This window comes from Meles meles, chromosome 6 (assembly GCF_922984935.1).
Source record: "Meles meles chromosome 6, mMelMel3.1 paternal haplotype, whole genome shotgun sequence".
NCBI lineage: Eukaryota > Metazoa > Chordata > Mammalia > Carnivora > Mustelidae > Meles > Meles meles.
The window spans coordinates 88,887,284-88,900,021 of NC_060071.1; positions in this window are offsets into that span (position 1 = coordinate 88,887,284).

Below are 12,738 nucleotides of genomic sequence, written 5' to 3' on the forward strand. Positions count from 1 at the left end.
CTCAGTGGGTTAAGCCTCTGCTTTTGGCTCAGGTCACGATCCCGGGGTCCTGGGATCAAGCCCCGCATCGGGCTCTCTGCTCAGCCGCGAGCCTGCTTCTCTCTCTCTCTCTGCCTGCCTTTCTGCCTACTTGTGATCTGTTCGTCAAATAAATAAATAAAATCCTTAAAAAATAATAATAAAAATTAAAAATTAAAAAAAAAGAAATGAGACCAAATGCATAGTAATGTGAAGAAGACGATCAAAGTATTTTCTACTCCAATCATTAGGTGAAATAGAGGGTTGATTGGTGTTCCCCTATCAGGCAATATTCATCTCCGTAAAAAAAAAAAAAAAAAAAAGAAAGGAAAGTTGAGCTCTCAATGCCCCACTTATATAGCTTAGAAGAGGATTTTTAGCTGCAGGTTTAAAATGATCATTAAGAAAGAAAATCATGCATAAAAAAGTCTCAGTAGCTTCCTTGCACCTCCTTTTAGTGCTTTACCTTCCTGATGGTCTTCAAGACCCATAGTCTTTATTTCTGATTGTGATTGTGTACTGTGCCACCTAGTGGTAAGAGTCGGGCCGAGGCGCTCCCTGACTTGTCATCATGCTTTTGGAAATTTTGGGAGGTGCTGAGCCTTGATGACCTGTCCCTGTCGTGGGGCTTCCCAAGAGGGTACCTTGTGATTTTCTGCAACCTAGGAGACCGTTTCGAATGTGACCCAACATGTTTTCTCCCCATCATATATATAGAGCTCTATGTGGTTTAAATCAATAAACATTACATCTTGGCGATCAAGAACGTACTTGGAAGTCAGAAAACATGAGCGGATGGGGCAAAAGAGACAACAAAACTGATGATTGGTTTAGAAAAACCTTTAAGGACTCTTGGACATTTAGAGTTCTCCCGACAACAGAAGGATGTTAAAACTTTAGATAACTCATTTTTAATGTCATTTGGGTTTTTTAAAATGCAAAAGAGAAAAAAAAGAATACATTAACATTGGGGTGCCTGGGTGGCTCAGTGAGTTAAAGTTTCTGTCTTCAGCTCAGGTCATGATCCCAGGGTTCTGGGATCGAGCCCCACATCGGGCTCTCTGCTCAGTAGGGAGCCTGCTTCGTCCTCTCTTTCTCTCCCTCTGCCTGCCTCTCTGCCTACTTGTAATCTCTATCTGTCAAATAAATAAAATCTTTTTTAAAAAAATACATTAATATCAAAGGGGTTTTCTATTTGAGTTTAGGACATAGCCATAGGGAATGACAGGATGGCCAGTGATGCTCAGTGGGCTTCACTCTGGACAGGAGCACCCCGGTGGGGGAAAGAGCACCATCAGAGGCCTGTGTGAACACAGGCCCTTTGCGCACTCCTGGGTGGAAATGCACGGTATGGACCAAGCCTACTGTCTGAAGTGCCCAGTGGCCTACAGCGTGGAACATAAGCCAAAGATTTGGGTTTTCTTTTCTTTTTAAAAAAGATTTTATTTATTATTTGACAGAGACTCAGTGAGAGAGGGAACACAAGCAGGGGAAGTGGGAGAGGGAGAAGCAGGCTTCCCGCTGAGCAGGGAGCCTGCTTCTCCCTCTCCTACTTCCCCTGCTCAGCCTTTGGCTCAGGTCATAATCCCAGGGTCCTGGGATTTTCAAATTGTTTTAGCCCCAGCAAACTGAACTCCTGAAAAAGCCATCTGTTGCTTAACACAGCGGGACCAGAAGAGAAAGGAGCCATGGCCTGGTCCTGAAGGGCAAGCAAGTCTGACATACACTGACAGTCAGCCCCACTATGAAATTCTGCATTTATAGTCTGCTTTCAATCCCAGGGGTGGTCTTTGGTCTTTTTCCTCCTGTGGTAGTTAGCAACTGCCTCTATCCACCCCTCTCAGAACTTGGAGCTCCCAAGCTCGCTCTAGATCTCTCCTGAGGAAAGATCATCAGGACCCACTTTTGTGGTGACCTGAAAATAACATATCAAAGCTTTTGTGTGTCTCTCTACAAATTCTGCAAATTAATGGGGGATCAAAGCTTTAAAGGTCTCAAACGCAAGTACCTACCTATAGAAAGAGTTTCACACCTCAGGGAGGCTGGCCGTGGAACTGGATTCGAGGGAAATGGTGGCATCTCTAACCAGCTAGACTTGGGAGAGCATGTCCCACACTCAGCTCAGACAATTTCTGCCAAGCAGCATTTGAAACTCAGTACTGCTATTCTACTGTTAAAGAAAAAAAAAATCAGAAAATGGACTTTGATGTGAAAACTTTAAAATCATGGGAACCAGGGGCGCCTGCGTGGCTCAGTGGGTTAAAGCCTCTGCCTTCAGCTCAGGTCATGATCCCAGAGTCCTGGCATTGAGCCCCGCGTCGGGCTCTCTGCTCTGTGGGGAGCCTGCTTCCTCCTCTCTCTCTGCCTGCCTCTCTGTCTGCTTGTGATCTCTCTCTGTCAAATAAATGAATAAATATTTTTAAAAAAACATGGGAACCAAACGAAGTGCATTTCTGCATCTTCTGGCTAAACAGGCTTTATGAGTTTACCACCTCTTTTTCAGCTGAGGTATGATTTTTTTGGGGGGGTGCTTTGGGGGAAGGCCTCAACCTTTGGCCCCCTCCTCCCCAGGTATTACAGGGTCTCTGTTCCTTGGTGGAACTGGAGGCTGGAACTGATGTGTCTGTCCAGGAAGTTTGGCTTGCTCCTGGCAGGCAGGATTGGAATCAGAGGATCTAAGCCCTGAAAAGAGAGTCCTCCCTCCCCCAAAGAACTTGTAAACATTACACTGTAAAATAAGTATAATCAATTGAAGGAAATTCTGATATTTCTCACAAAGAGTGTTTAGGTTACTTACTTATTTACATGTTTTAAACTCCTTTTAATAAGCACGTGTTGAGGTGTTCCTGCTCTTCTGGTGTCCCAACCACGTGCCAAGGCTGCCTATTGGGTAAACTTCTCTGACGGGGGAGGCCTGCACGTGTCACTCTGGCTAGAATTCCTGACTCTCCCTTTCCACTGTTTGTTGGCGGTAACCAAGCAACGTGTTCTGGTGTGCAGGGTTGTTTGCGTTGGGTTTGGGGGTGGAGGCTTCATAACACGTGGCCTCCTCTGCATTGCCAGGCTATTTACTGTCTTGTCTAGGGTGTCGATTCATTCTGATTTTAGTTAGGGTATGAGGACACTCAGCAGTAGGGCAAGTGCCACAGAAAAGCCTAGTACTTTGCAGGGTCTGAGGCATGAATAATAGGACGTCCCTGTTCCTGGGTACCAGAATCAGGTGTGGGGCTCATGATTCCTCTCGGTATCAGAGTTAAAATCTACCACCAGAAACTATATGTGCACTCCACCCCATGATCTAAGGTCTTGGGAATGGTTTAGGACAAAAGTAAACAGAACCATAGTTGTTAAAAAGATGTGCTTCAGATTACAAGTAAAGATTTAGAAACCTTGATCCATCAAGGTTCTTGTCATCATAAGATAATGTCTTTCTCAAACCTCCTTTTAGAGCCTCTCTCCTCTGGAGGGGAGCCCGAGATCATGTGGCTAAGTATTAGAAATTGAGATGAGTCTCGGAAGCTTATCTTTGAGGCTCTTCATGGGGGAGGCCTATAAAAATATGGATTCTAAAAGTTATATTTAGGCTGATTCTTAAATCCTGAAAGCAAATGAGAGACAGAGTAAGAAGGGTCACAAGCAGAAACTGTGAGCAGGGAGAAGGAGGAAAATTGGCCTGGAATGTTTTTCCTTTATTCCAGATCTCTGCTATCAGAGTCTAGTCCCATGACTGGGACATATTCCCTCTGGATAAGTCATTCAGCTTGGCTCACGAATGCTCATCATTTCCTATATCCTAGGGCTGTTTGTAGGCTAAAGTTTAGGGATAATTTTACCAAGCACACTAATATTTTCAGAAAGCAAGGTAGATTAATACATCAAGTCTTTAAGTGTTAATATTTGAAAATTGGGCCAATTTAGAAAAGTTAAAGAGCACGGGAGGCAGGGAACAGGGATTGCCCTGACACTCACTGATTGAAACCCAGGAGGCAAGGGACTGTAGCTGGGGTGGGGGGTAGGATGACACCATGGCTATAGGTCTTGGTAAATAATCTGTATGAACATGGCAATGGGAGAGAATGGGGCAGCCTACCTATGACCCAGTCACAGCTTTGGCTCTGCTGCCTTGAAGGACTCAGATCCACGCCCAAGTGGGGCCAGCGCATCAGGACGGGGAGGTACTGGGAAGGACAAGGATTCACAGGAGAAAGAGGAAGCTACATACAGGTCAGGAGCGTGGAAGAAGGGGATGTCGGGAGGCAGCCACTGTGGAATTTTCCCTTCATCAAGGGCAGAATCCGGATGCCGTGTGGATGGTACTGTCTCCAGCGACATCTTGAGGCCATCCGTGGAATAACTTCTCTGAGGAATCACATTTTCTTGAGGGGATTTTAGGAAAAGTTGGGTTAAAGACCAAAGACGTTACTGCCCCCTCCCCCAACTGGATATTTAAGTGCGACTATAGTGCATCATTTCTCCCGGTTCCAAGGGAAAGCTGCGAGTGTTCCTTCTCCTGAAACACGTAGCTGATCAGTTCTGTTCATCCTGCTTTTTCAATAACTACAGTCCACCACCTTTCCATTTTCACGGTCTCCCTCTTTCCTGAGGGCCCTGTGTTACCGCAGGAGCCTCTCAGTTTGTGTATACATTCACGGAATGCTTGCCGGGGCTGGAAAATTCTCCTGTTTAATCTTCACAGCCCTTCTGTTAGGTGGGTATCATTATTTCTGTTTTAAAGGAATTTGAGGCTCAGAAGGGTTAAGCCGCTCACTCAGAAGGCCACACTCAGTGTGTGAACCTCTCACCCCGGGCTGTCCCTCCTACTGATTATGCTTCCCATAATCTACAGTGATGCTTGGCTGTTTCTATTTTATTATTTGATTTGATTTGATTTGGTTTGTCAGAGAGAACAGAAGGCAAAGGGAGAAGTAGGCTCCCTGATGAGCAGGGAGCCCTCTGCGGGACTTGATCCCAGGACTCTGGGATCATGACCTGAGCCATCCAGGCTTCGAAACTGTATCTATTTTAAACATCTGCAAAGCTATGGACACAAATTATACATTGTGTTTTCTAGGGTATTAAAATTAGTTTTTAAGTAGAAATGTAGCACTTCCACATGGTTAAAAACTCAAGTGATATGAAAGGGTTACAGGGGCACCTGGGTGGCTCAGTGGGTTGAGCCTCTGCCTTCTGCTCTCAGGATCCTGGGATCCAACCCTGAGTTGGGCTCTCTGCTCAGTGGGGAGCCTGCCTCTCCCTCTCTCTCTGCCTGCCTCTCCTTGTACTTGTGATCTCTCTCTCTGTCAAAGAAATAAAATCTTAAAAAAAAAATAAAAGGGCTACAATTCTATAATTATACAATCCATCCCCTTTCACTACTGTTTCTTTTTTTTTTTTTTACTATTACTTTTTCTTCTTCTTTTTTTATTCCACTACTGTTTCTAACACACATTTTCATCATGTTATCTCTTGTAGCAGAGCCTCTAGAAACATACCCCAGCCTGCAGCACAGAGTCCGAATTCTACAGGCCACATTTAAAACCCTCCAGAGCCCGACTCTGCCCGGCTTGGCCACTCCTATCTCCCATTTCTCCCTGGCACCAACCCTCTGCTCCAGCTGCTCTGGGTTTCCCTGGGCTGTGTCCTCCTCTCCCCACTTAGTCCAAGGATCAACTTTTTTTTCTGCTTCCTTGCCAGGGCCTGCCCTTTCCAAGGGAGATCTCTGTTCTCTTCTGAACCCTTCTAATTCTTATCGTCTGTCTTACACATTGGACTTGTGGTCACATGCTGCCTTGTGCGGCTTAATTATTGCTCCTGTCCTCTTTTGACTCCAGTTAGACACTGAAGAATGTGAGGTGGAAAGGGCCCTGCTGGGCCGGGAGGAGGATACTCATTTCTTCTGTGTCTTCCTTGTTCAGCCCATTGTTTAAGGCATAGGGATCCTCTTTTCTTCAGATCTAACTGTTCTTTGACTCTTCTCTGTCAAGACCTTATTTTTCATCCAATCAACTTTTTTTTTAAAAGATTTTATTTATTTATTTGACAGACAGAGATCACAAGTAGGCAGAGAGGCAGGCAGAGAGAGAGGAGGAAGCAGGCTTCCTGCTGAGCAGAGAGCCCGATCATGACCTGAGCCGAAGGCAGAGGCTTCAACCCACTGAGCCACCCAGGCGTCCCCCAATCAACTTTTCTATCTGGAAATCATCTCAAGAACTCATCTTGGAGGTCCAGCCTCCAAATGAGTAGGGTGCTATTCCCACTTTATAAAGGAAGGAGGCGGGCCCCTGGGGGGCTCAGTTGGTTAAGTGTCTGCCTTCGGCTCTGGTGGTGATCCCGGGGTCCTGGGATCGAGCCCCACATTGGGCTCCCTGCTTGGTGAGAAGTCTGGTCCTTCCTTTCCCACTCCCCCTGCTTGTGTTCCCTCTCTTGCTCTCTGTCAAATAAATAAAAATCTTGAAATTAAAAATAAAGGAAGGAGGCACTGTGGAATAAAGGCTCTTAGGAGGACGGGAAGTCAGGCCAGAGCCACCATAGAACACAGCCTGTCTGAGGATTAGAGCATTTGTGAGAGGAGTGAGGAGATTATAAATAGACCTAGATAGTGCTCCCTTCTCTTTTTCCCTGCTTTTGCTGTCTGAGAGTCACTTCTAGTGGGTCCTCGAGTAAGGAGGAAGAGTCCTCCTCCAAATCTTTAGGATGCGAATGGATGAGATTCTGGCATCTTGCTGACTGCTGAGTGTAGCTCGCCAGGATGAGAGAGCAAAAGGAAACTGGGAGTGAGTGAGTGAATGAATGAATGAATGAATGAATGAAGGGGCTGAATGGGAATCAGTCGGGGTGACTGAAAGCACACCCGCCAGGCAGGAGGATGCATCCTTGGAATTCCCATCACTGGACTGCAAAGCTGAAGGTCTGTGGGCAGTGTGGCTGCCCACAGGGGGTGTCCCTGGAAAGGCCCAGCAGCTGCCCTTCCAGGGTGATCTCTGATGCCTTTCAGAAGCAACAGCGTTTCCAACAGCAAATATCATACCTCAAGAATTTGACCTAGCATAACAAAGCGTACAGCCACTAACCTAACCAGGACATAGCCCAGCATCATCTCTCTGACTCCTGTAACTTCTAGAACCATTCATCTCTCAGTTACATTTTTCCTTAAAGAGGAAATCCTAGGGAGGAGCTTGGGTTTTCCAGGGAAGACTCCACACTTCAGGCTGATCACAGAGAATTTCACTCAAATCACATTACATATGAACAGATATGAAATTATTTGATAAAAGCAGCCTGGGGGGAAGGGCTACTAGATATATTAGATGTCAGGGCACCTTTGCAACTTTCCACAGTCTAAGGCTTTACCTTTTCACTGCAAGTCTTTTTATTCTCACTTTTTTTTTTTTTAACTTTCTCAGTTTGTCAGGCCAACCCTGGGTGATTCATACTGGCAAGAGCAAGACTGAAAGTTGACAGCGTGGTATGTGAGGGGGTTGCTGTCTGCAGGGTGTTGAACTGAGGCTAAAAATAGGTGGGGGTTCTTGGGGCAGCCTCCTTAGTGGCCACAGGCACCCCCAAAGGAAAACTCACCAAAGAAATCTGCCCATAAGAGAGGACAAAAGCCCCCACCTCTGTTATCCCTTTTGCCCCACAGAAAAGGCTCACAGGGGACAGTGAACTTGGTGCTTTCAAAATGTCATAGTTCCTACAGACAGGCTCTTATTCCTCACTCCTGGACCTTAGATGAGAGACTTTCCCTCTGTGTAAGTTCACTTTCTTAGTTCCTCCTCCAGGAGCTAACACAGATGTGTGTCTCTAACTGCCTGGAGCTATGTTTAGTCAAAGGATTGGTTTAGATAATGTGAAATACTGACTTACATGGCTAAAATGAGGAAAGTAACCTCCAAAGAAAAGAAAGTATTGGGGCACCTGGGTGGCTCCATTGGTTAGGCGTCTTCAGCTCAGGTCATGATCCCAGAGTTCTGGGATCCAGCCCCACATCAGGCTCCCTGCTCTGTGGGGATGTCTGCTTCTCCCTCTGCCGTCCCCCACCCCCACCCCGCGCTGTGCGCGCTCTCTCTCTTTCTCTCTCTCTCTCGTTTACTCATGCTCTCTCGCCTAAACCTTAAAAAAAAATAATATTCCTTGGGGCATCTGGTTGGCTCAGTGGGTTAAGCCTCTGCCTTCGGCTCAGGTCATGGTCTCAGTGCCCTGGGATCAAGCCCCAGCATTGGCAACGGGCTGAGAGCCTGCTTCCTCCTCTCTGTCTGCCTGCCTCTCTGCCTACTTGTGATCTCTGCCTCTTTAAAAAAAAAAATCTTGGGGCGCCTGGGTGGCTCAGTGGATTAAGCCGCTGCCTTCGGCTCAGGTCATGATCTCAGGGTCCTGGGATCGAGCCCCGCATTGGGCTCTCTGCTCTGCAGGGAGCCTGCTTCCTCCTCTCTCTCTGCCTGCCTCTCTGCCTACTTGTGACCTCTCTCTCTGTCAAATAAATAAATAAAATCTTTAAAAAAAAATCTTGGGGTGCCTGGGTGGCTCCGTGGGTTAAAGCCTCTGCCTTCAGCTCAGGTCGTGATCTCGGGGTCCTGGGATCAAGCCCCACATTGGGCTCTCTGCTCAGCAGGGAGCCTGCTTCCCTTCCTCTCTCTCTGCCTGCCTCTCTGCCTACTTGTGGTCTCTCTCTCTGTCAAGTAAATAAATAAAATTTTAGATCTTTTAAAAAAGATTTTATTTATTTATTTGACAGAGATCACAAGTAGGCAGAGAGGCAGGCAGAGAGAGAGAGAGAAGCAGGCTCCCCACTGAGCAGAGAGCCCGATGTGGGGCTTGATCCCAGGACCCCGGGATCACAAACTGAGCGGAAGGCAGAGGCTTTAACCCACTGAGCCACCCAGGTGCCCCTTAAAAAAAATCTTTTAAAAAATTGTATTCCATTGTATATATGAACCACATCTTTATCCATTCATCAAAAACCAATGATGTACTATATGTTGGCTAACTGAACATAATAAAAAAATTTTTTCAATGAGCAGAACAAAACAAAAAAACCAACCTACTATATATGAACATGAATGTGTCAAGCATTTCTTTTGTACCTATTTTGTGCCAGGCACTGTACTGGACTCTGGAGGTACAAAAGAAATCAAATAGGGCTCCTGTTCTCAAGGAGCTTATAGGCTGGTAGAGAAAGAGGGAAATGAGTGGTTCTAGTGAAGAGTAAGAAGGGCTATGCTTCTGGTAAGAACAGAGTACACTTAGAGCGTGGAACAGGGGAAGCCACACGGGGGAGCGTTTATCAAGGATGGCTTTTGAGGATCAAGTAAGAGTCAGGGGTACAAGGACATGCAAGAGAAGGTTGAGTCTGTGGCAAAGCATGGAGGTGTGGAACACCCTGGTGTTGTGTGTGAAACTTGGTGTGTGGTAGAGGAAGATGAGAGAGTTAGGCAGAAAGGAGATGATGCATGGCCATTTGACTGAGCAGAGAAGCTGGAACAGCACTCTGGAAGGCACTGAGGGAATTTATATGGTGGCTATCAGGAGCATGAGTTTCAGAAGACGGTGTGGCTGTCAGGCTGGAGTGGGTGAGCTCTGAAGCTGGTGACCAGTTAAAGGCAGTGACTGGAAAATGAAGGAGGGAGTTGGCTAAAGAGAGATCCAAGAATAAGGATCTGCTGGGCATGCTGACTGACTGGATATGAGGGAAAGAGAAAGGAAGCATCTAGCATCTCTCAGGTTCTGACTTGGTTTGCCTAGTGGAGAGACAGGGGGAGGAGTGGGATGGGAGAAAGAGGATGAGTTCTGTCTTGGACGTGTTGATTTGAGGGCCTGCTGGATAAAGAACAGGTGATTTAATGTGGGAGGTTCTAAGAGAATGAGATATCTAAAAGTCATTTGAGAAATGAATTATGGAAGTAGATGATAAAGGATGAACCAGAGGCACCCAATTAAATAGATCAGGACTTGAATCCAGAACTCTAGATATTTTGCCCACGGCAATTTCCTCTTGATCAGCAGTGGCTTCTCAAACGTCAGCTTGAGTTAGAGTCACCTGGGGGGCTTTTAAAACATGAATTGTGTCAGAAAATAAGGATTTTATGTACATATGTATGTATGTTTGAAGTTTTAATTTAAATTCTAGTTAGTTAACAAATAGTGTAATGTTAGTTTCAGTAGTAGAATTTAGTGATTCATCACTTACATACAACACCAGTGCTCATTACAGCCCTCCTTAGTGCCCATCACCCATCTAGCCCACCCCAGCTCACCTCCCTCCAGCAACCCTTAGTTCGTTCTCTGTAGTTAAGAGTCTGTTTTATGACTTGCTCCCCCCCCCCAAGATTTTAATCCAGGAGGTCTGGGGTGGGGCTTGAGAATGTACTTCTTACAAGTTCCAGGTTCTCTATTGCTTCTGGCCTGAGACCACTTTGAGAACCACTTTGAGAACTGTGCTATATACTTCCCTATATACTTCCTTATCTCTAACACTGGCAAGTACTTGAGGAGGGGCGCCTGGGTGGCTCAGTCAGTTAAGCATCTGCCTTCAGCTCAGGTCATGGTCCCAGGGTCCTGGGATGGAGGCCTGAAATGGGCCTTCTCCTTTCTTCCCTGCTGGTGCGCGCTCTCTCTCTCTCAAACAAGTAAATGAAGACTTAAAAAAAAAAAACACACAATAAAAAAACACCAAAAAACCAAACCAAACAAAAAAGTGCTTGAGGAGTATAGAAAGCAGTTAAGTCTCCTGGGTTGCTTAATCATTCTATAAGTAACCCTCCTTATAATACTGATTTGCTTAGAAAGAATATTTTCTTTATGCAAATCACAGTGTCTTTGTGGAAAGTATGAATACAGAATGGAACTTTATGCAAAGCTTTGCTTTGAGCACTTACGCTGTTCTAGACACTCTTGTAGGCATTGGAGATATGGTCAGAACTCTGCCCTCCGGGAGAGTCCCTTGTGTAGGAGACACAAATATACTAAATAAATGAGTGAAATATATAATGTTAGTGAGAGTGATGAGAGAAAAATAAATCAGGGGAAAAAGGATAGAAACGTCAGGGCAAGAGGACATATTAAAATTTGGGGGTGCATGCTGGCTCAGTCTGAAGAGCATGAAGCTCTTGATCTTGGGGTTGTGGGTTCACACCCCATGTTGGGTGTAGAGATTACTAAGAAAAATAAACCTAAAAAAAAGAGGACTTGTTAAAATTTTATGGAGGGCGGCTGGGAAAAGGAAAGGGCAACATTGACAGAAAGCTCTGAAGGAAGGGAAAAGTGAGTCCTGTGCGTATTGAGGGGAAGAATGGTGTGCATAGTATTCAGTGAGTGCAAAGGCCCTGGGATGGGAACACCCTTTGAGGAGAAACAGGGACTCAGTGTGAATGACGTAAAGTGAGTCAGGGGAAGAGTAATAGGAAATGAAGTCAGAGATAATAGAGTGCCAGATCAATGGTGGGATCTTAGGTATTGATTTTTAAACATTTATGAAATTCTTCCATAAGATATCACTCTGGGGTGCCTGGGTGGCTCAGTGGGTTAAGTGGGTTAAGCCTCTGCCTTTGGCTCAGGTCATGATCTCAGGGTCCTGGGATCGAGTCCCGCATCGGGCTCTCTACTCAGCAGGGAGCCTGCTTTCTCTTCTCTCTCTCTGCCTGCCTCTCTGCCTACTTGTGATCTCTCTCTGTCAAATAAGTAAATAAAATCTTTAAAAAAAAAATATCACTCTGTTGGGGCACCTAGGTGGCTCAGTAGTTAAGCGTCTGCCTTTAGCTCAGATCATGATCTCAGGGTCCTGGGATCAAGCCCCACATTGGGCTCCCTGCTCAGCGGGAAGCCTGTTTCTTCCACTCCCCTTCCCCTTGCCCTATGTTGTGTTCTTTCTTGCGCTGTGTCTCTGTCAAATAATAAATAACATCTTAAAAAAAAAAAAAAAGACCTCACTCTGTTTCTCTTGTACTAAAAGGTACTATTTACTTTTGAGGGAACACTAGGTCCCAGACTTGACCTATGGCTCTTCCAGTACTGAAATCTCATTACTGGCTAATGAATTTTGTTCAGCTGCTTGTTTTACCAAAACAATTGAATTACGTCTGCAAAGACCAGTATAGAAGGAAATAGGTTTCTCTGGTTACCTTTTATGAGTATCTGTGCTCTACGCCAATCTTTCCCTCCCTAATCCATCCTCCCACTCCCTATCTCTTCACTAAATTCCGAGAGAATTGCCCTGGCAATGTCTTCTGCATTTTTTTTGGATTACACATTACATTGTGTGCACTTCTGGGAAAAACGGACCCCACCCCTATGAGTCCCGGGCGGTGGCTCAGACCTTCGGTCTGTCAACCTCCACTCTTTTTATGGTCAAGACTTTTGGGGCTGGCCCTCCCCACAACCACCTATACTGGGGGAGAAAATGATTCTTTAACACATTAAAGGGCAGGCTAGCATGTTTGTCTTTCTGGCAGATTACCGAATTTACAGTCAAAGAGAGAAACATTAAAAATAACAGTTGCCACAGTAAAAGGCAAACTACTAGGCTGGCTGGATCATTGTAAGAAAGTTTTTGCATTTTTTGGTTTTGTTTTGGGTTTTGTTTTTGTTTTTAAATGTTCTCACAAAAACAATACGACCTGGGATAGAATCGGATCTGAGCCGCAGGGGCGTGCCTGGCTATTATTGCCTGCAGAGCCTGGAGCTGGGTCCTAAAAAATCCATGGGACTGGAAAGGTGCAGGCCTGGCCT